The sequence below is a fragment of the Lissotriton vulgaris genome, chromosome 9 (genome assembly GCF_964263255.1).
Source record: "Lissotriton vulgaris chromosome 9, aLisVul1.2, whole genome shotgun sequence".
NCBI classification, from domain to species: Eukaryota; Metazoa; Chordata; class Amphibia; order Caudata; family Salamandridae; genus Lissotriton; species Lissotriton vulgaris.
The window spans coordinates 4,589,709-4,612,731 of NC_141697.1; the positions used below are offsets into that span (position 1 = coordinate 4,589,709).

General features: G+C 45.1%; 2 long non-coding RNA genes across 2 annotated transcripts; one reads left to right on the forward strand and one right to left on the reverse strand.

Moving 5' to 3' along the window:
• Positions 1-4,376: 4,376 nt before the first annotated feature.
• On the reverse strand, positions 4,377-6,529 carry LOC147689518 (uncharacterized). Its single transcript, XR_015299754.1, has 5 exons — positions 6,430-6,529; positions 5,871-5,968; positions 5,715-5,783; positions 5,549-5,629; positions 4,377-5,119 (listed from the first exon to the last, which is right to left on the reverse strand). It is a non-coding gene; the product is annotated as an uncharacterized LOC147689518 (long non-coding RNA).
• A 2,637-nt stretch (positions 6,530-9,166) lies between these two features.
• LOC147689519 (uncharacterized) lies at positions 9,167-9,937 on the forward strand. The gene is made up of 3 exons (XR_015299755.1): positions 9,167-9,237; positions 9,699-9,796; positions 9,884-9,937. It is a non-coding gene; the product is annotated as an uncharacterized LOC147689519 (long non-coding RNA).
• The last annotated feature ends 13,086 nt before the right edge of the window (positions 9,938-23,023 follow it).

Below are 23,023 nucleotides of genomic sequence, written 5' to 3' on the forward strand. Positions count from 1 at the left end.
GGACACCTGTCGTGCTTCAAGCAAACCCAATTGCTCACCACTGTCTAGCCTGCAACAAAGTGTGGTGGACCAGTAGTGTTGCCCACATCCTAGAATTTTTTCTTCCAGGATATCTAGGTCCTCACCTGACAGAATGGAGTTCCAGCTGGCTGACCTTGATAGGTACACGGTAGTGCAGTTAAGGGAGTTTTGTCAGGGGATGGGGGTGCCTGTGGGGATGAGAGCTGTTAAAGAAGAGATCCGTGCCGCCTTGAGGGCATGGGTTAGTGCCTACCCAGAAGAGGAGGAAGAGGATGGGGAACAGGTCACACACGGGGAGGTGGACACTCAGGAAGACCCAGGCCTACTCAACATTGACATGTCAGACAATGTATTGCCAGGAAGACGTTCTGGGGCAGGGAGTAGTGTATCTAGGGAGAGTATGTCACTGCAGGACTATGAGGACAGGAAGGAGGAGAGGCAATTAAGGTGGGAGCTTGCCAAGTTAGAGCACGAGAGGGAAAGAGAAAGGGAAGATAGAGAGTTTGCTTTGGAGAGAGAAAGATTAGCAATGGAGGAGAGGAGGATGGCGCACGAGCTTCAGCTCAAGGAGTTGGAGCTGAAAGCTTTACAATTAAGTGTGTCAGGAACTCCTAATGGTGGCAGCGTACCCGAGGTTCGGGGGAGTGATCCTGAAGGGAAGGGTGCAGGGATCTTCCGACCCAGCGAGGCGGGAGAGGTGAGGAGTAGCCCAGCTAGGTCCCAGGAAAGTGAGAGGGTTGTAGGGCCTCACATCCCATCTACAGGAGGGAGTGAGACGGGAAGGTGTCCCGAGGTGCCCCAACTGCAGTCACAGGGCCTGGAGAGTTCCATAAGGGGACCCCAGGTTGGGAGCCTAGGCTGTCCTGTTGTGCCTTCCAGTAAAGAGGATCCCCTCGTGCCAGAAGAACCCGGAGCATCAGTAACCGGAGCTCCAGTGGTTCAGGGTTCTGACCAGTCTCAGGGTTTAGATCCTGGACTGGGGGTTCAGGTTCAGGAGTTGCCTGACCTGGAGGGTGGGGTACCTGTAATCCAGGTCCCTACCGGTTTGACTTCCAGGGGTACTTCTCCCGGTGGGAGGGTGCGGAACTCTGGGAGGGGGTGCGGAGGGAAGAAGGACTCTCCTCCGTCACCGGCTCAGCCACAGGGCGCAGATCCCGGGTTGGGTGGCCAGGTTACGGATTTGCCGGACCTGGCGGGTGGGACCTCTGTAACCAGAGTCCCCCCGGATGTGAGTCTCAGGGGTACTTCTCTCGGTGGGAGGGTGTGGAACTCTGGGAGGGGGTGCAGGGGAAGGGAGGACTCGCCCCTGTCACCAGTGCAACCTAGGGGTCTAGACTTTAGGTTAGGGAGTGAGTGGTGTTCTGAGGGTGTCCCGCTTAGGAGGAATGGGTGGAACCCCAGAAGGAAAGTTAGGGGGAGGAGAGCCTCGCCCCTGGTTGCTGGTCAGCCTGAGGGTTCGGACTCCAGGTGGGATGACCAGTGGCCGTTTGGAACTGCAAGGAGGAGAAGGAGAGTGGTCAAATGGTACTACGGGCCTGGGGCTACTGCCCCCCACACTGTGTCTGTGAGAGAGCTAGGACCAGAGACTTTTGGACTGTCTAGAGGCCAGTCCTGGCCACATCCCACTAGGGAACACCAGTGGGGTGCTTTGAATGGTGAAGAGCTGGCAGATGCCATGGAAGTTCCGGGCCCGCGTCCACCTTTTTCCGCCCCAAGCAGGGAAGGCCATGACTGTGATGATTGGTCTACCCTGGCATTTGGCTGGGGGGAGTTGTGTTGGACTTGGCCCTTCTCCTGGAAATTTTTCGCTTTTTGCTTCCCCTAATTCCAGATGTCCCCCCTTGTACTGTAATTGTATAGGCCCTGTGAGGTTAAAATGCCCTGGGTTATATTAAAGCCCATGCTAGATGCAGGTGCTTGACTTCCCTCAACATGGCTGCCGTAGGCTCCTGTAAATGCAGCGTGGTCTGGTTAAGGCGCATTCTAGCTGGCAGGGACCCCAAACATTGTTGCCATTCCAGCCTGCCAGCCTGCCCATAGCCAGAATGGTGGAACCTCCTTGAAGCTCCTGGAACCTTCCAGAATAGGGGAGGCACCAACTGCAACTGCCAACTGACACTATATAAGGAAAAGGAGGGAAACTTTCTAGTCAGTTGGGGTATCACTGACCTGGGGAACCCACACCGGAGTTTTAGGCGGGAGGGCCTAGTGAGGAACCTATGCTACTGGGAGTGACCGGATTTAGGTGCTGCCTGTTAAGCTGGGTGAGGTGTCCCAAGCTAGCCCCCTGATCTGGCCCAGCGGTAGGGAACCCCAGGGTCCATCTGCAGAGACTGAGGAAAATTCTTCAAGCCTTCAACTCAGAAACCCCCCTCTCAACAACTTCAAGTAAACAGCAACTAAGGGCGCAGAACCATCCAAGCGCCAAGAAATCTACTTCTCCTTGAACAGAGACTGCTGGGGTGATCGGCCAGGTACTGGACTTGTGCTGCCCTGCACATCCCCTGCTTTTAACTGGGCCCACCTTGCCCTACCTGCCTCCCCCTGACTGAACTGTTCTGCTGTCCTGGTTAAACTGTGTGGAAAGGGCTATATTCTGCTTCCCCTGTCCAGTGCTGTATTTAAGACTGCCTGCCCTGAGCTAACTGTGCCCCGTGGTTCAAGCACTGTGATCCTGAGGCGCTTCTTGCCTCAAGAAGCATCCTGTCCTGTGAGGCGCCGCAGTTGCCCCCATGCGCTAACCTGCTTCGGTGTAAAGCGCTGTGACTAGCCTCCGAGGCGCCTGAGGGGACCGCGTCACCATCGCGGCATCGGCGCCGCTTCCCCACACCTCCGAGGTGCCTCCGGCCTGTCCTGTGGCCGCCTGCCTTTGCGCGGTGTCCAGCGCTGAGATTACCGCCCTCGGCGGCCCCCGTACGCCAGGAGAGGGCCGCCGCCCTGAGTGAGCTGGGCCGCGGTAGGCCCGAAGTCAGTGCGCACCCCACATGACAGGGGAGCTCCTTCGTCCAGCCATTGAGGGCCGCGCTACCATTGGTTCTGGCTGGCGCGCCCTCGAGGCGAAGCACGCCCGGCCCCTGCCTCGTCCCCGGCGCCGGTGCCATGAAGCTGAGCCTGCACCGCGCTGGGACGAGGGCAGCCACGAGAGGGTTGGAACCCCCTCTCCTCCGCTGAACCCTACGCAAGGGCCCTGGAGGGCCGAAGAAGTGAGGTAACCCCCTGGGGAGGAGGGCGGTAGGCCGGGAGAGGCCCGAGGTCGCCCCTCCCCCGGGGTGCTCTGAGACTGGGCCCTGTTGTCCCCTTTCCCCCTGCAACTGTGCCTCAAGAAACCGTATTTAGAAGCCTGAAGTGTTTAGCGTGCACCGGATCTAAAAGCCTGAAGTCTTTAGCGTGCACCGTATTTACAAGCCTGAAGTGTTTAGTGTGCGCCGTATTTACAAGCCTGAAGTGTTTAGCGTGCACCGTATTTACAAGCCTGAAATGCTATAAGAGCACTGTATCCACAAGCCTGATTTGCTCCTAGTGCACCATATGTACAAGCCGGAAATGAGAGGGAGATTCACTTCACTGTACTGAGTTTTCTTGCAGAGGTGGGCTTCCATAGTATTCTGAGGATCTGATCTAGGTCGCAAGCCGACCCGAATTCACAAGAAGAGCGGCGTGTCACAAATAAGTAAAGGTTGTGTTCTTTGGAGTTCCTTGTTGAACTGAAAGTACTTGCCGATATGTTGTATTACCTGTAAGGAAAAGCGTCCATGAGAGGTTCTGATGTAATATTTAAATGCATTACTATAGTCGCATCTTGTAGGATCCTCCAGGTTAATACAGTTACCCCGTTGCCTGTCAGAGAGTTTGATACGACAGGCGGGGTCAGCTAGTGTTTCACTGCTAGATGAGCTGGTTATTAATCTAATGAAATGTTCACCCAGTTATAGGAAATGTAACCGGAACGTGATTCATGAAATGTCTCAATGTAATGCTGACGAATTAATAATGCAACGTTCTTTTTGAAAGCTTATATAAAAGATCTTGATTCTTTCAAATACAACTTCTGGTGTGGTCTCCATTATTGCGCCACTGTGTGTTTCCTTGGATGTGTGCGTTAAGTAGCTGCTTTACACACAAGCCCCTGGCTGCCTTCCTGCTCGCGCCATGCTACCCCCTTAAGAGCTGGTGACCCCAGGTCTCACAATGTGTTTATATGTTCCATAATATCTTGTGGTTCTACGAGGCAGGGAGATCACCCCGCTCCCCAAGATGGAGCCTGGGTCAACAGTACAATCGACTCTTATCGTCCAGCACACGCTAAAATCAGCATACAACATGACAACAGTGCAACACACTTTCACAACTTCTTTGGCTCTTGCGTTCTTTAATTTGTTCTTAGATCTTTAGCCGACACGTGTTTCGTCGCCTCAGGAAATCACTCCTGTGACTTCTTCAGGGCTAAAATACATAGAAATATACATTGTTGTAACGTAGCCTTTCATGATTATTACTATGTGCACTTCAAACATGGTGACATCCGAGCCTTGTACTCTAATTTCTCTGTTTCACATGGTGACTTTCAAAAGAGAATGGTGCCCTGAAGGGGAAAGAAGTGATACTTCTGATGCGTACTTACATGTGGTATCCAAAAAGATGGAGGGACCCCTGTTGAATCTGACAGGGAGGGGATCTTGACAACAGAACGGAGTTAGCACCCTGTCTTTGTGATGATAGGTAGGATGTCCTTAAACCTATCACTGACGGAAATGCAGTATGGATTTTATCTAACCTGAGGACCAGGATGATATAGAGATAATGAAAAACAAGGCAGGGCAAAGTAGACAGAGGACTATACAATTACTAAGGGTTAATGACACTAGATAAACAACATTTTTAAAGGTCAAACTTAAAATTTATTACCTCCCGAACGGGTTACAATCTAAAAACTGTTAAAAACAAATTAATATGAGCCACCTTGAGTGGTCAATTCATACATCATTATACAATTAAAATCAAACAGTCATATGTGATCAGAAGTGAAAAGAGTCGACGCGGCGTTTCGGTGGTTTGTTATTCTTCACACCTTCTTCAGGACATTCACTAGACTTGATATCTAAGAAATCAAAACAAAGAATAATTACCCTACTAGTCTACACTTAAAATAACTGTTGCTCCTGCTTGGTTCGCTGTGTGGTAATTTTATCAATCACAATCTCTGATTCTTTTATACGGCACATATACATAGACTATGTATGCTACCTATGCGAATATCACCGATCAGAACTTTGTATTTCTGACCTCTTTTTCTTGCGGTCAGAACACACATTATGCCTTGACAGTTTGAGCATTTGAGTCGGGGTCACCAAATACTATAAAGTTGCTATCGCCTTGGGACCACATGTTTAAACTGTAAGACTAATTGGATGAAAAGCGTAGTGATGAATCTCACAAGTCTATACTGAATAACTTACGTCATTTCCCTGAACTATATCAAGGTATATAACTAAGATTTGATGTTCGTGCCGAAATCAACTTTTTATACCTTCAGTGTTTATCAGATGAACATATCAAGTTCTTTCTGCAGATTTATGAAGATTTATACACGATTCTGCTCTCACAGGAGCTGTGTGTGAAAAAGACAATATTCAATAGTCTATTTAATTATAGTTTTATGATGGCCTAAATAAGCAAATCATGCCGTGAGTTACCTTAAGTGTGAATACACCACTGTTCCATGTGCACGGAGGGGCCACCGATGATTCAAAAATGGGAGAATCCTACAAAAATATGGGTCCACAATTATGATAATATCCTATATCCGAGTCTTTACTGTTCCTGATTTGTAGATGGATGCTTATACTAACCTGTGGTAATTTCAGGTAGTTCACAATATTTTACTCGGTTCTTGATGATTACTGAATCTGGGTACTCTTCTTTGTGATTGAAGAGGCAGGATGGGGCTCTAAAAATCGAAATATATGAAGGACAATATTTTAGTATTAATATATTGGCTCCCTTGGTCTTTCTACCCCACTTTGTGCCTTAGAAAAGACTCTGGTACAAAAATCATGGTTCCTGTTATCGTACCCGTGTAGAGTCAGATATATTGCCTATGCAATATACACTCTTGTGTCTATGTTATTTGTTATAACAGGTAGAGTGATGGATGCCTTGTCTTACTAGCACGTGGAAATAATCTCCACTCGTGTTACTCATTAAAACCGGAAGGCAGAGATTGCCTGTTGCATGGACATCAGTTAGAGTCATGCAGTATATTTAGATTACAGTTTGAGCTTCAACAGTATAGATTAAGCTTGTAAGGCTCGTTCGTTTTTAAGTGGTCAAGCAAATGTTAAAAAGGACTATATTTTACACTAAGTCAAACGAGGTTACTGGGGGCCGACTTGCGGAGTGTCAGCATACCTGTTTTGGAAATTCCGGCCTCCCTGCTCCTCCGTGCTTGCGTGTACAACGCTGCCTTCGTGATGATGCGCGGTCTACAAGCTGTCATATGCGCTCGCGTTTAAATGCTGACGCTGTTCCCGATAACCCGGAAGTTGTGGGACGAGTTGTATCTGTTATAGTTGTAATGGGTGCCAGTTCAGCGCCAAAAAGTCTCAAAAATTGATGTTTGAGGAATATTTTTGCTACGGCTTATCTTTTCAGTTAAAGAATAAAAATTAAATAGAGGGCAATGAAGATACGAAGCGAATGACCCGGAAGTTAAAACCGGGGTACTCAAAAATAGGTACATGCGAACGCTAATGTCCCTGGTTGTTTTTAAAACATTTGATATTTAATATTCACATTGTTGCGAATTTAAACATTCATTTCTAAATAAGTATTCTATACTGATGCATTGCAGAAACATTATGTGTAGCGGTCGCCATCTTGGGTTGGGATCATTTCCATTTTAAGTGATGTGTGTATTTATTGCCGGAGGCGTAATTACGTCATTCACCAGCAAAAAGCACGAAGCAAATGCGGACACTGGTGTAAATAACCCATCTTTTGTTAAATTCTCACACTAGCCTGAGTCTGATGATTATTTTAGAAGATTGTAATGCAATACAAAGACTTCTATTACAGCGGTCCTATTGGGGTGGGAAAATTTCAAAGACTGTCTCATTATTTGTATCTTGTTTTCTAAAATATATGGACCCGTTGGAAAATTGCAAATGTTTGATGCTCTATTGCAATAAAACAGGTTGTCTGACCAAAAAAGAGAGCATGTCTCTGTCATTTTGCCTGACAATATTACTAATGCATTGTACCATGATGTTAGTCTAAATATCCTTAACTCCTATGTCATGGTCAAAACGCATATAGGCTATATAGCTGTTGTAGCAAACATTTATAAGCAGTTTTATGTTAAAAAAATATAAACAAAACCTGTTAACAATCTTGGAGATTGACATTAGTACATTTGTCGGACAATCTTCCTATACAATAACAGTACAGTCTAAACCATGAGAGAATTGACTTATGTTATAAGTGGATTGGTATCTCGCTTACATAAAAGAGGATACACAAACAACACATTATTTAAACAGATCCACGGTATCGGTTCAGAAACATAGAATTAGAATCCGTTTGTTCTTAATTAGGTCTCTACTTATTTACAGAATTAGTCGTTCCCACTCTTCTCTGTTGTTAAGTCCAGTGCGGAACGTATTGAATAGGGACATATAAAACTGTTCTCTTTTCTTCCTCTTACTATTCCAATTACCACCTCTGGTGCTGTGTGTTATTGTCTCTATGACGCACCACCTTAGATCTTCTAATTTGTGGTTATGGCTAATCCAGTGTTCCACAAGGGGGGCTGATTTCTTCTGTGTCCTGATGGCAGACTTATGTTCTGTTATCCTGTTTTTTATTTCTCTAGCGGTCTCACCAATGTATGCTTTTTTGCATGGACAGAGGTGGTAATTGGAATAGTAAGAGGAAGAAAAGAGAACAGTTTTATATGTCCCTATTCAATACGTTCCGCACTGGACTTAACAACAGAGAAGAGTGGGAACGACTAATTCTGTAAATAAGTAGAGACCTAATTAAGAACAAACGGATTCTAATTCTATGTTTCTGAACCGATACCGTGGATCTGTTTAAATAATGTGTTGTTTGTGTATCCTCTTTTATGTAAGCGAGATACCAATCCACTTATAACATAAGTCAATTCTCTCATGGTTTAGACTGTACTGTTATTGTATAGGAAGATTGTCCGACAAATGTACTAATGTCAATCTCCAAGATTGTTAACAGGTTTTGTTTATATTTTTTTAACATAAAACTGCGTATAAATGTTTGCTACAACAGCTATATAGCCTATATGCGTTTTGACCATGACATAGGAGTTAAGGATATTTAGACTAACATCATGGTACAATGCATTAGTAATATTGTTAGGCAAAATGACAGAGACATGCTCTCTTTTTTGGTCAGACAACCTGTTTTATTGCACTAGAGCATCAAACATTTGCAATTTTCCAACGGGTCCATATATTTTAGAAAACAAGATACAAATAATGAGACAGTCTTTGAAATTTTCCCACCCCAATAGGACCGCTGTAATAGAAGTCTTTGTATTGCATTACAATCTTCTAAAATAATCATCAGACTCAGGCTAGTGTGAGAATTTAACAAAAGATGGGTTATTTACACCAGTGTCCGCATTTGCTTCGTGCTTTTTGCTGGTGAATGACGTAATTACGCCTCCGGCAATAAATACACACATCACTTAAAATGGAAATGATCCCAACCCAAGATGGCGACCGCTACACATAATGTTTCTGCAATGCATCAGTATAGAATACTTATTTAGAAATGAATGTTTAAATTCGCAACAATGTGAATATTAAATATCAAATGTTTTAAAAACAACCAGGGACATTAGCGTTCGCATGTACCTATTTTTGAGTACCCCGGTTTTAACTTCCGGGTCATTCGCTTCGTATCTTCATTGCCCTCTATTTAATTTTTATTCTTTAACTGAAAAGATAAGCCGTAGCAAAAATATTCCTCAAACATCAATTTTTGAGACTTTTTGGCGCTGAACTGGCACCCATTACAACTATAACAGATACAACTCGTCCCACAACTTCCGGGTTATCGGGAACAGCGTCAGCATTTAAACGCGAGCGCATATGACAGCTTGTAGACCGCGCATCATCACGAAGGCAGCGTTGTACACGCAAGCACGGAGGAGCAGGGAGGCCGGAATTTCCAAAACAGGTATGCTGACACTCCGCAAGTCGGCCCCCAGTAACCTCGTTTGACTTAGTGTAAAATATAGTCCTTTTTAACATTTGCTTGACCACTTAAAAACGAACGAGCCTTACAAGCTTAATCTATACTGTTGAAGCTCAAACTGTAATCTAAATATACTGCATGACTCTAACTGATGTCCATGCAACAGGCAATCTCTGCCTTCCGGTTTTAATGAGTAACACGAGTGGAGATTATTTCCACGTGCTAGTAAGACAAGGCATCCATCACTCTACCTGTTATAACAAATAACATAGACACAAGAGTGTATATTGCATAGGCAATATATCTGACTCTACACGGGTACGATAACAGGAACCATGATTTTTGTACCAGAGTCTTTTCTAAGGCACAAAGTGGGGTAGAAAGACCAAGGGAGCCAATATATTAATACTAAAATATTGTCCTTCATATATTTCGATTTTTAGAGCCCCATCCTGCCTCTTCAATCACAAAGAAGAGTACCCAGATTCAGTAATCATCAAGAACCGAGTAAAATATTGTGAACTACCTGAAATTACCACAGGTTAGTATAAGCATCCATCTACAAATCAGGAACAGTAAAGACTCGGATATAGGATATTATCATAATTGTGGACCCATATTTTTGTAGGATTCTCCCATTTTTGAATCATCGGTGGCCCCTCCGTGCACATGGAACAGTGGTGTATTCACACTTAAGGTAACTCACGGCATGATTTGCTTATTTAGGCCATCATAAAACTATAATTAAATAGACTATTGAATATTGTCTTTTTCACACACAGCTCCTGTGAGAGCAGAATCGTGTATAAATCTTCATAAATCTGCAGAAAGAACTTGATATGTTCATCTGATAAACACTGAAGGTATAAAAAGTTGATTTTGGCACGAACATCAAATCTTAGTTATATACCTTGATATAGTTCAGGGAAATAACGTAGGTTATTCAGTATAGACTTGTGAGATTCATCACTACGCTTTTCATCCAATTAGTCTTACAGTTTAAACATGTGGTCCCAAGGCGATAGCAACTTTATAGTATTTGGTGACCCCGACTCAAATGCTCAAACTGTCAAGGCATAATGTGTGTTCTGACCGCAAGAAAAAGAGGTCAGAAATACAAAGTTCTGATCGGTGATATTCGCATAGGTAGCATACATAGTCTATGTATATGTGCCGTATAAAAGAATCAGAGATTGTGATTGATAAAATTACCAGACAGCGAACCAAGCAGGAGCAACAGTTATTTTAAGTGTAGACTAGTAGGGTAATTATTCTTTGTTTTGATTTCTTAGATATCAAGTCTAGTGAATGTCCTGAAGAAGGTGTGAAGAATAACAAAGCACCGAAACGCCGCGTCGACTCTTTTCACTTCTGATCACATATGACTGTTTGATTTTAATTGTATAATGATGTATGAATTGACCACTCAAGGTGGCTCATATTAATTTGTTTTTAACAGTTTTTAGATTGTAACCCGTTCGGGAGGTAATAAATTTTAAGTTTGACCTTTAAAAATTTTGTTTATCTAGTGTCATTAACCCTTAGTAATTGTATAGTCCTCCATCTACTTTGCCCTGCCTTGTTTTTCATTATCTCTATATCATCCTGGTCCTCAGGTTAGATAAAATCCATACTGCATTTCCGTCAGTGATAGGTTTAAGGACATCCTACCTATCATCACAAAGACAGGGTGCTAATTCCGTTCTGTTTACTTACATGTGGTGACAGCATTCTGAAAAACGCCTACTAAACAGATCAAACAACAAATAAAATCAAATGATGCTGTAGAGGTGACAGGTTTATCCATCAAGGAAAGGTAGATGGTGCTGCATGTTAAATGTTCTAACGACCCTATGAACCACATTCTCTGGCATTGACCAATGGGTGCATATTTATCAACAGGGCAGCATAGCTGTGCTGCGTTACAGGCAAAATGCAGGAATGCTTAAATACAGCACACACGCTGGTGCTCAATGGGCCCCCGAGCGTCAGCACAGGCACCCTTGCACAATGCTACGGTGCACCCTTGCACCATACCACAGTGCCCCTTGCACCATACCACTGTGCACCCTTGCACCATACCACGGTGCACCCTTGCACCATACCACGGTGCACCCTTGCACCATACCACGGTGCACCTTGCACCATACCACGGTGCACCCTTGCACCATACCACGGTGCACCCTTGCACCATACCACGGTGCACCCTTGCATCATACCACGGAGCATCCTTTCACCATACCATGGTGCAAGGGGGACGGTGGTGCATGCTGGATTGTTTTTGTGGGGCACCTTCCTGCATAAAAACAATTCCCTGAGGCATTTTCCTCTTTCTTTTTCTTTTTTTTAATTTTTATTTAAGTAACACAAGTTAATATATATAAAAAATAGACATATATATCAGCAAATAAATATATAAATACATTCATGATAAATGGATAAAGGCGTCAGTTCTGTACACAAATGCAGCATCAAAAGGAACCATAGGCAATCAAAGTAAACAATGACTTTAAAATATTTTAGAGACAGATCATTCATTAAGAAACATCATTAATAAACATATTTATACTAATGCGATATTCTTACGACCCTTTGCATCACTAATCCAGGCCGCAATTGGTGACCAGATCTTATAGCCACGCATTCTAGAATGTCTGCCTCTAGTGGAGTAGATGGCTTGTTCATGGTTATTCACTTCCAAAACCCTAGCTAACCACATTTGAAAGGTTGGGGGTCAGCATCCTTCCAATCAGCTGCCAGTAATATTCTATGTACAGCTGTCCCAACAAATAGACATGATTCCTCCTCCAAGCTTAGCCCTAGAGTGCTATCATAGCCAAGAATAAATAGTGTATATGATTCCGCCACGCTATGCCCAAATACCTCCTCCCAAAATCCAGACAGCATTGTTTTAAGTGATGTTAATTTAACACAGTCGTAAAACATATGGGGCAAGGTAGCTGGCCCTGATCCACACCTCGGGCAGGAGTCATTTATTCTTTTCCCCCATACAAACAACTTGGCAGGGGTAAAATATAGATTAAAGATAGTTTTATAAAGCTGGTTTTTAAGTTAGAGGATAGAAGTATTTTTGATGATAAAGATAGACTCAAATCAATGTCAATATTGGAATTAGCGAGTTTGCAGCCCAGGACGACTCTGTATGTTCCAAATATTCAGGGTGTTTTTCAAGGAGCAAGCCATGTACTGTTCCAATTCTGGTTGAATTCTTGACTAAGATATCAAAAAATAGAATTTTTTCAAGTGTGATCCTTGGAGTCTTTAGGCTAAGAATAGTATTGACCTGAATACATTTAAAATAATGACTATAAGGGATTTCAGAAGTTCTCTGTAAAGTCAAAAACCGAGAATCTGACTCTCCCCCCAAGAAGTCCCAAATTGTTCTTAAGCCCACACTTTCCCGTTTTTAGGCATATCTTCATTTGCCTGTGAGGGTATGAAAGAAGAACGCCAACGAGGAGTATACCTGTTAAGCTTCGGAATTGCCATGAATCTAGAAACCTTCCTCCAAACTTTCAAAGCACTGGCGATTACCTTGAATTTAACTTTTTTGTAGTAGCTTGGCTCAAGTTGTTTCATTAAGAGCCCTTGAGCCTTCTTTCCAATAGATAGCTCCTGTATGGAGGGTATTTCTGTGTCCGATCTATTATAATTTAGGGCCGAAGTATTAAAAAGAGGTGCCATTTGATGGAGAAGAGTCGCCCAGTAATATAGCATTATTTTAGGGATTGTTAGGCCACCTCTATTTTGTGGTAGGGATAGATATTTCAACAACCTCCTAATCTTCCCATATTGCCAAACAAAGTTTGACAATTGTGAGTCGAGTGATTTTATGATATTATCTTCTACAGTTAGAGGGATGGCTCGAAACAAATATAAAACCCTAGGGAGTACATTCATTTTTAAGAAGTTGCCCCTGCCGATGATTGACGCTACTGGACAACGGAGAAACAGTTGCCCTCATCCTACTCGACCTCTCCGCTGCCTTCGACACAGTCTGCCATAGCACCCTCATACAACGCCTCAGCAACGTCGGAATACAAGGAAAAGCCTTGGACTGGATCATCTCGTTCCTCGCCGGAAGAACCGAGAGAGTCCACCTCCCCCCTTTTAAATCAGAGGCCACCGAAGTCATCTGCGGAGTACCACAAGGATCATCACTCAGTCCCACCCTCTTCAACGTCTACATGAGTCCCCTCGCATCCATCGCTCGACAACACAACCTCAACATCATCTCCTACGCTGACGACACCCAGCTGATCCTTTCCCTCACCAAAGACCCTAACACCGCCAAAACCAATCTTCATGAAGGCATGAAAGAAGTAGCCGAATGGATGAAAAACAGCCGCCTAAAACTCAACTCAGACAAAACAGAAGTCCTCATCCTAGGATCTTCCCCCTCTGCCTGGGATGACTCATGGTGGCCACCGGCCCTAGGCACAGCTCCCATACCCACGGACCACGCACGCAACCTAGGCTTCATCCTTGACTCCTCCCTCTCGATGACCAGACAAGTTAACGCCGTCTCATCTTCCTTCTTCAACGTACTTCGTATGCTTACAAAAATCTTCCGCTGGATCCCCACCGAAACAAGAAAGACGGTCACCCACGCACTGGCCACTAGCCGACTGGACTATGGAAACACCCTCAACGCCGGAACCACAGCCAAATAACAGAATAAACTCCAACGCATCCAAAATGCATCAGCCAGACTCATACTGGACATCCCTCGCCAAGCTCACATTACCGGCCACCTGAAAGACCCCCACTGGATTCCCGTCAACAAGAGAATAACGTTCCGTCTCCTCACCCACGCACACAAGGCCCTCTACAAACTAGGACCCGATTGCCTCAACACACGACTGTCCTTCTACACACCCACCCGACAACTAAGATATTCTAACCAAGCGCTCGCCACAGTTCCGCGCATCCACAGATCCACCATGAGAGGAAGATCTTTCTCCTACCTGGCAGCCAAGACCTGGAATTCTCTCCCCACTCACCTCCGCCTCACACAGAACCACTTCTCTTTCAGAAAAGAACTTAACACCTGGCTATTCGATAAATAACGCTCCCCCTCCCAAAAGCGCCTTGAGACCCTCTGGGTGAGTAGTACGCTATACAAATTCCTGAACTTGAACTTGAACTATAAGTGCAAGCTATTAACTCTCCTAAGATCCTTTCCTATATTCTTATTTAGGGGTTAATTATTCAAATTGATAATATTTTCAATCTTTGGGCTTAAGCTTACCCCAAGGTACTTAGCCTTATCTGTTTTCCTGGGGTCCTGGGGTCATCAAAATCAATATTGTCAGTGCATAAGTTAACCGTTTTATCTTTATTGAGAGAATAGCCAGAGTACTGATCAAATTGCTGAGTAATTATCTCTATTTCTAAAATTGCCTCTGGGTGGTTTGATGTCAATACTGCCACATCATCGGCGCACCCTAGTATTTTGGTTTCATACATACCAAAAATAACTGGTTTAATTTTCTGGGTCTGTAACAGTTTAATAATCAATGGATTGATATACAGGGCTAACAATATCGGAGAACAGGGACATCCCTGTCTCGTTTCTCTTGATATATGAATAGTGCAAGATTCTATGTCCATTAATTGCAGCCTAGCTTTGGGTTGTTGGTACAAAGCTCTGATTGATTTAATAAGCCCGAGCACAAATCTGTTAAGTTCAAGCACTCCCCCTAGAAACTCCCATGATACCCGATTGAAGGCTTTCTCGGGCTCAAGGAGGATCATTGACATCTGGCCCCCTGTCCCGGACGTGATATCAAAAAGCTAGATGACTCTCCGGGTATGATCCGTTGTACCCTTACCAGGGATGAAACCATGTTGCCAGGGGGAGACCAGATGTTCAATGACCCTCCTGAGCCGATTAGCCAAGATTTTTGCGTAAAGCTTAGAATCAGAATTGATCAGGGATATTGGTCGGTATGAAGATGGATTCTTGACAGGTTTACCCTTTTTAGGAAAAATGATTATATTCGTCTCTTTCCAAGACTCTGGAGGGGTTCCACTTAATTGTATTCCAATGAACAAATCCAATAATAGGGGTAATATTTGTGTTCCTAATATTTTATAGAGTTCTAGGGGGATTTTGTCAGGGCCTGCAGCTTTCCCAGAGGCTAACCCAGACAGGGCTAATTGTACCTCTGTAATACTAATTTCTTTCTCAAGATCTTCTCTAGTTGTATCGTCTAGGGCCTTTTCCAATCCAGTATCTAATGTAGATTCCCTTAGAGCTTTCCTAATTTCATCAGGGTCGGCTAAGGTGTCATCTTGATATAGCTTTTGGTAACATTGTTGAAATACTTTAGCAATATCATATGTATTTGTGTATTTCTGTTCATCTATTTTAATAGAGGCTATCGTATTATATGAGATCTTCTGCCGAGTGCGTAAAGCTAACTGCTTGCCCACCCTCTCACCATTTTCATACATGCTGTGACGGTGCAACTGAAATGTCTCTGCTGCTTTTTGGGTCAGAGGGCTGTTAAGATCTGTTTTTAGGATCAATATACGGCGCAACGTATGTTCCCCATCCTTTCCCTGTGCTAGCAGTAAGACATGTTCTTCTTCAGCTTTGGCCAGATCTTGGATCAGTAGATGATTTTTAGTTTCATGCTGTTTTTTAGCTCTAGCCACATAGCTTATTGTTTACCCTCTAAGGGCAGCTTTAAACCAGTCCCAAACGTTATTATTTTTTTTAATATATCACATATTATCATTGTATCCAATTCAAAGGTATCATAAGCAAAAATATTTCTGAGCTAAACCTAGCTTAACCCATCGAGATACTCTTTGGCCTTTATTTCAGAGAGAAAAACTTAGTTTTCTCCCCCCAAATCACTTCAAAAACCGCCTGACGAATAAGCATGGGCGAATTTTGCGAATCTCGCGTTCGCGAATTTTGCGGATTTGCAAACTCGCAATCCGCAAAATCCGCGAATTCCCGCGAATTTGCGGATTTTTTTTTTTTGTGTTCGCCCGTGTTTCTGCCAGTTTGCGAGGGTTTTTACAATTTCGCAATTTGCGAACTTACCTGTCGGGTCGCAAGTTTTGCGAACTTGTTGTTTCTACGTGTCCAGCCTGTTTGGGACACTCTTCTTCATCACTGCCACTCTCTGTCACCACTGCCACTCTCTGACTACTCATGCCACCCTCTGGCCCACCCATGCCACCCTCTGTTTCATCACCACACCCTCTGGTTGTCCAGTGTACATTATTTTCGGCAAAGCAAAGCACACCTTCCGTGCCTCAAGTGACCTGAATTAATTTGGGGCTGATTAATGTGTCACAGAATATTTTTTTAGCTGGCACCTGCTTCCTTAGTGCGCCCTGATTAGTGATCTTTTGCACTTGCTAAGTGCTTTCATTGTTGCAAAATTAGTTACAACACCTGCCCTGCCCCAACTGACAATAATGAATTAGGGGCTGATTAATGGATTTTAACTTCCAGCCTGGCTCCTGCTTGTCTCCCTTAGCTGTAATTCAGGACCTTCGTGGCATATGTGTAACTATTCTGAGGTTCAGAGCAGGGTCACATAATAGTTGCAACTGGCAACTGAACTCTGGAGGGGCCCCTCAGGAAGCACTACAGGAAATGGCTACTAATGATGAGCCTGAACTTTTGAACCTGGTAAGTAGTTTCAGTTTTGCTAAGATCGTATTTCTGCAATTTAGCACTTATTCGCGGGGCGCGAAGTTGTACTGGGAAGCCGCGAACTCACGCGAACTGTGCGAGCAGTGCGAGCAAAATCCGCTGCTCGCGGATTTGCGGATTTTGCGGGAGATTCGCGAATCTCGCGGATTGCGAATTTCCCGAAGATCCGCAAAATCCGCGAGCGAAACGGATTTTCCGCCCATGCCTACTGACGAAGTAAAAAATTGCCAAAATAAACAAGAATGGCACGAGGATAGGCCCCGGGTTTCATTGGTTGCTTTAAAGTGAAGAGAAGACGGTGGGCACGTTGGACTTCTAAAGCCGAATTCCACCCAGTGAGTTCTGGCATAGTGTCACGAAAAAGGTCCATTGCATAGGAGCGAGCACCTTCCCCCTCAGGGACCCCTAGAACTCGCAAATTGCTCGTCCTCTGGCGGTTTTCAAACTCCTCTAACTTCCATCTGACATCTGCTACCTCAGCCTCATGGGAATCAACCCGTTCCTGCTTCACTGCAATCTCTGATTCATTGGAAACAATCCTTGATTCTAAGTCAGTCAATTTATCCCCAAATGTACTACAAGTCCTGGTTAGTTTGCGAATAACCCCCTGTACCTTGCGCAGAGCAGCTTGTGCTTTGCGCCCATCCTGGCATGTCTCCTCGCGATGCGACGCAATAGCCTGAAGAATAGTATCCAATGTTGGGGCAGCTGATCCTGGATATGCCAGCCGAACTGGTTGCTGTTCAGGATTTGATACACCAGGGGGAATAGTAAATTGATTAGTCGGAGTATAATCCCAAGCCAAATCCTTTATTCCGTGGCACATCTTTTTCTTCTTCAGAATGGTTTTAGGTTTAGGCCCAGGGTCTTCCATTTTTTTACTACCGCTCTCATCTGTGGTACAAGAAGAAATATCTTCGGACCATTCGCCTCTGTCGGAGAAGGAGAAGAAATCATTGGTATCCTTTTCCAGCTCTGGATCAACGCTGTTCTCATCATTCTCAGTAGCGAGGCCTATATTTTGTACCCTATTAGGATAATCCAACGTTGTTTGATGTACTTGGGGGGTGTTAACTAGGTTATCAGGCTGAGTCAATTGGATAATACCCGCAGATTTAGTCATATTGTTAGAGCATACTGCCCCATCAACATCAGTATCTATTATCATCAAGGAGGGTAGTGGTAAAGAGTAAGACATACCTTCATTTCCGCATGTATCAGCTCCAAGCTGGTCCCTCACACTCCGCTCAGGCATTGGCTTCAAACCATTGTTTTCTCCAGCCTGAGGTTCCGTGACAATTATAAGTGGTGCTTTCGACTCGCACGAATATGGTCGAGTCTGGTATCTACGAACCGCAAATGACGAGTTTAGTAAGTGTGCGCAGTTTCGCTGTGCTAACTTAAACCGTTCGTTTGTTACGTGGGTTTTTCATCTGTACCCACGGGTTCCATCTTAGATACGGCATCCATTTTGTCTCTTGCCCTCAAGTAGCCAGCGAACGGACGTTGTCCGCTTCGCGACCCTGGGACTCCCAAGATATTTGCGGAAGACACATGTTCTTTGTAAGTGTCTTTATGACGAGGGGGTTGCTGCTGTAAGGCAGGTGGCGCCGCTCGAGGCTCATCTTGCCGCACGGACTTATTGTCTCAGCCGTACATCTCATTAGGCACGTCCCTTTGATGCCTGTATCTCGTGCTTCTCGATACCTCCCCTTTTTACACCCTTTCCGATCTCCCCACTGTCTCCGTCTTCCTCTGCACCTGTCTTCGTTCCTATTTCGATCTACTTTACTGCTGATTGGAATTCGCTAATGGTGGGAAGATGGGTTTTTACAGTTGGGAACCGCCAAATGTTTCCGCACTTATGTTCCGGACCTTGTGTGTTTCAAAGTGACCAAAGCGACCCCTCTGGGGGCTAATTGTGGGAACCGGGTTGTAAACTTTTGTGTAACATGTTATCCTATGGGTAAAAACTGTATAAAAGGAGCGATCCACAGAACCAATTTGAAGCAGTCTCCCCGAACTACACTCGATGTACTTCCTGTGACTTCTGTGTTCCCTGCAGCAAATAAACCTTGAATCTTTGACGCCGAAGGAAGTGTCCCGTGTCTCTGTGATTTGTACGCCGGAGCAGGTTACCCACGAAGGTTTCAGGTGTTGTGCCCTGGCACCGCTGGGTCCAAAAGAACCCAGTCCTTCAGTTGGCGCCCCACGTGGGGCTGCATCAGTGGTACCGGTCCAAGCCCGACGATCGTGAGGAACTTCGTGTGAAATCTCCGAGGGAAGGTGCACTCCGCTTCATCGATCCTGTTGTCGAAATAAGTGGCCCGAAGACTTTTCCCGCGAAGATTCCCGCCTCCTGACGGCTGCGACGGACTGCTGCCCTGACTGTAGACCTGTTTTGGCGCCTGGCGTAGACCTTGGTATAGCGAGACGATTGACGGGCCTTCCTGAGGACGCCATCGATCTTTGAGTTAAGTATTTGTGGGTCGCTCCCAGAGTTCTTGGTTGTTGACACTTTAGCGAGTGTCTTTGTTGTAAACGCTGTGTGAGTGTTTTTTTTCGGTGACACTTTGCTAGCGTACTTTGTTGTTGTATTGTTTGACGACTGCAGCCGCCAAAAACCGAGGGTTTTGTTCTTTGCTGGGACTTGGTAAATCCCGTAACCCTTGAAGTTTGTGAAACTCGGCTAGTGTGCAAGATGCCTGGTCGCAGTACTTTGTTCAGTTGTTTTAGACCTTGTGGTGCGGATTCCCTGCTGGAGGACTCGTGTCCGATACCTCCGGTTGGAACTCCTACTTATGACTTATATAGCAAGCATGGGCTAGGCCCGATTGCCTTTAATGATTATTGGATTAAATATACAAAGAAAGACGGCGACCTTCGTTGGCCACCTCACGGTAGCTTCGAGGCGTCGATCTTAGACAATCTAGAAATAAAGTTGTTCGAACGTAAATCAAGGCCGGCCATGTTTGATGCCTTTCGGTTGTGGCGCAAAGAAGCCCGACAGAAAGAGATCAGACAAAATAAACGTAGTCAGCGAGATACTGTTGCTACCATAGTGAAGAAAGCTGAGCAGTTTCAGCGTGATAAGGAGGATAAGGATAAGGAAGTGTTTGAGAGGCTACAGCGTATGTCCATAGATAAATGCTATCCTGCTTTGCCTACGGAGTCGGATAAGAAGGAAGAGGCAGTTGAGGATCCTTTAATGTCCTATCTTATGAAGTCGCCACCTCCGTACGTACAGGGTACCGCAGCTCCCGTGGTCCCTGCCGTACCTGTTCTTCCACCTATTGTTCCTCCACCTGTTCCTCAACCTGCACCCGCTCTTCCGACTGTTCCTGCTCCTTTGTCTGTTTCTATTCCTACTGCTCCTCCGCTTCCACATACTCCTGTTCCCGCTACTGCTCCCGCTACTGCTCCTGTGTTGTTAACCCCTGTTGCTGCTACTGTTTCTACTCCTTCTCTTGTTAGTCCTGTGTCTTACTCTTCTCCCTCTACTCGTAATCGTAATTCTCCCCTTGCGACAAACTTCTTCCAGTCGCTCGGACCTGTTTTTGGGTCTGCTGGATCTGACGGTCCTCAGAGACGTAGTCAGCTTCCTGGAAACAGAGAACGCGTTGCGCTATATAATATGGCGATGGGTTGGATGGTAAACCCCCTTAGAAATCCACCTTGTGTTGTCCTCGAAACGTTTAATCAATTCAACATACCAACTCAGAGATACGTGTTTGATGAAATGTGCAAGTTCCTACATGATCAGATAGCGGCCGTTGCGCCTGACGAGGTGCTAACCGCCCTGTCTGAGCTTCGACTTCAGTTCGCAACTGGACTGATAGTCGATACTAATGTCCGACGTGCTATTGAGCGGTTACTATCTTTCCGTCCCGCTCCAATACCTCATGCATTGTTCGTTGAGGATATTGAAAAACAACAAGACGGGTCTGGCCAATACCCTATGCGGGAAGTTCCACCAGTGTGGATGCCCGGCGATGCTGCTGCTATTCCTATTGTTCCGCCGCATTTCCAGCGAGTATGGATACATCTCCCATGGAAAAGATCGGAAGTGTTACAGGTGAAGCAATCTTTGCCTGACCCTCGCAAAAATCCTACAGGGTATTACAAGGAATTATCGCAGCTCGTAGACGCTACGATAATGAATCTTGCCGATATCGACATGTTGTTTGGTAATGTTGTACCGCAACCGGTATGGGCTAAGATTCGTCACGAAGATCACGCAAATGAATTAGGTGGTGATTGGGCTGCCATTACAGCGGCAGACGCTGGACAAGTGGCTGCTACTAAACCCGATCAATTGATTGCTGCTCTTCCTCAGCGAATAATAACGTTAATGAAAACGCTTATGCCAGCCATGAGAGTCAATTGGGACAAGTTGTCAGCTTGCAAACAAAAGAAAGATGAGAGTGTTTCCGACTTCTTTACGAGGTTCGAGGAAGCATTCATTGATCATAGTGGACAGGATATGGGTACCGAGGGTGGACAGAGGTTGTTTGTGGATAAATTTGTGTCGAACTTGTTGCCTGATCTAAGCAATAAATTAAGGAATTCAGAGAGTGCATGGGCCGTTTCTACCTCAGCTCAGATATTGGCTACGGCACAATATTATGAGAATAGAGAGAAAGAGGAGAATGACCGTGCCGATAAAAAGACGAAAGAGCTAAAAACTAAAGTGTTGTTACAACAAGCGTATTCGCCACGTTCTAATCAGAATGCGCCCCAACAGAATAGATCGCAGTCGCAATCGAATAGATCGCAGCCGCGTAATGATTCCTCTTTCCAAAGATCCTCGTTAGGGTACAATCAATGTGCTTATTGTAGACAGGAAGGACATATTAAATTCAATTGCCCTGCCTTAAATGAACGTAATAGTGGTAATTCGTCTAAAGGAGGCCGTGGTGGTTCACAGCACGCATCACGTGGTAGAGGTCGTGGTGCTCAGAATGATCGCTCTGATAATTCATCAAATTCTAATAACTGTTTCGATCAACGTGGATCATCGCAAGGACGATCTGCGCAGTACAATGTAGATGATTATTACGTCGATCAGGGGACTGACGATAGTAATTACTAGGATAGCCAAAGACAAGGAGAGGGAGTGGTATCAGTTCCGGTTGATCAGAGAGGGCCTTACGTCGCAGTTGCTACATCGGGCGTCGTTGAGCCTTTTCTGTTGGACACTGGTGCAGTGAAAAGTTCTATCATGCATTCGAAACTCCCTGGCGCACCTTTGTCTGGCTTAACTAATGTTTCCGTTGGATTCTCTGGCGCCCCGTTAGCAATCCAGTTTCGCGCCCTTTGCCCCTTAAAATTGGGCCTCGTGAGCTCGAAGCTCCGCTGATTTTGACCACTGGTTGTGGCGAAAATCTTTTGGGTCTGGATTTGCTTAAACGTTTGTATGCAACTTTGTATTGTTCTCCTGCGGGTGTAAAGCTTACGTTAGGAGAGAGGGTAGTCTCTCCTATGTATTTGTCCCTCGATAAGCTTCCACCGGAATTGAGTTCTCTTCCTGCGTCTTTGTGGGCGACGGGTCCAAATGATGTGGGCCTACTTGATATCTCCCCTTATGTTGTTCAGCTGAAATCTAATGTGCGATTGCCACGTATTCCCCAATATCGTATCTCCCTTGATGGTGAACGAGCTTTGTTAGCGATCATCTATGATCTGATCGAGAAAGATGTTATTGAGGAGACTCTGGGAAACGTGTGCAATAGCCCTGTACTGCCCATTCTTAAACGTACTGATCCTACCAAACCGCCTGTTTATCGTTTTGTTATCGATTTACGGGAGGTAAATAAAATTGTGGTTCCTCAATTTCCTGTTGTGCCTGACATCACGGCGCTACTGACTCTGATTCCAGCTACTGCATCATGGTTTTCGGTGATTGATTTGAAAAATGCGTTTTTCAGCATCCCGATTGCCGAAGAGAGCAGGGACCTTTTCGGTTTCTCTCTTGGTGGACGTAGCTTCCGGTTCAAACGCGCTCCTCAGGGCTACTGTGAAAGTCCATCGATTTACAGTCAAGCCTTGAAGGGTCAACTGGATGCG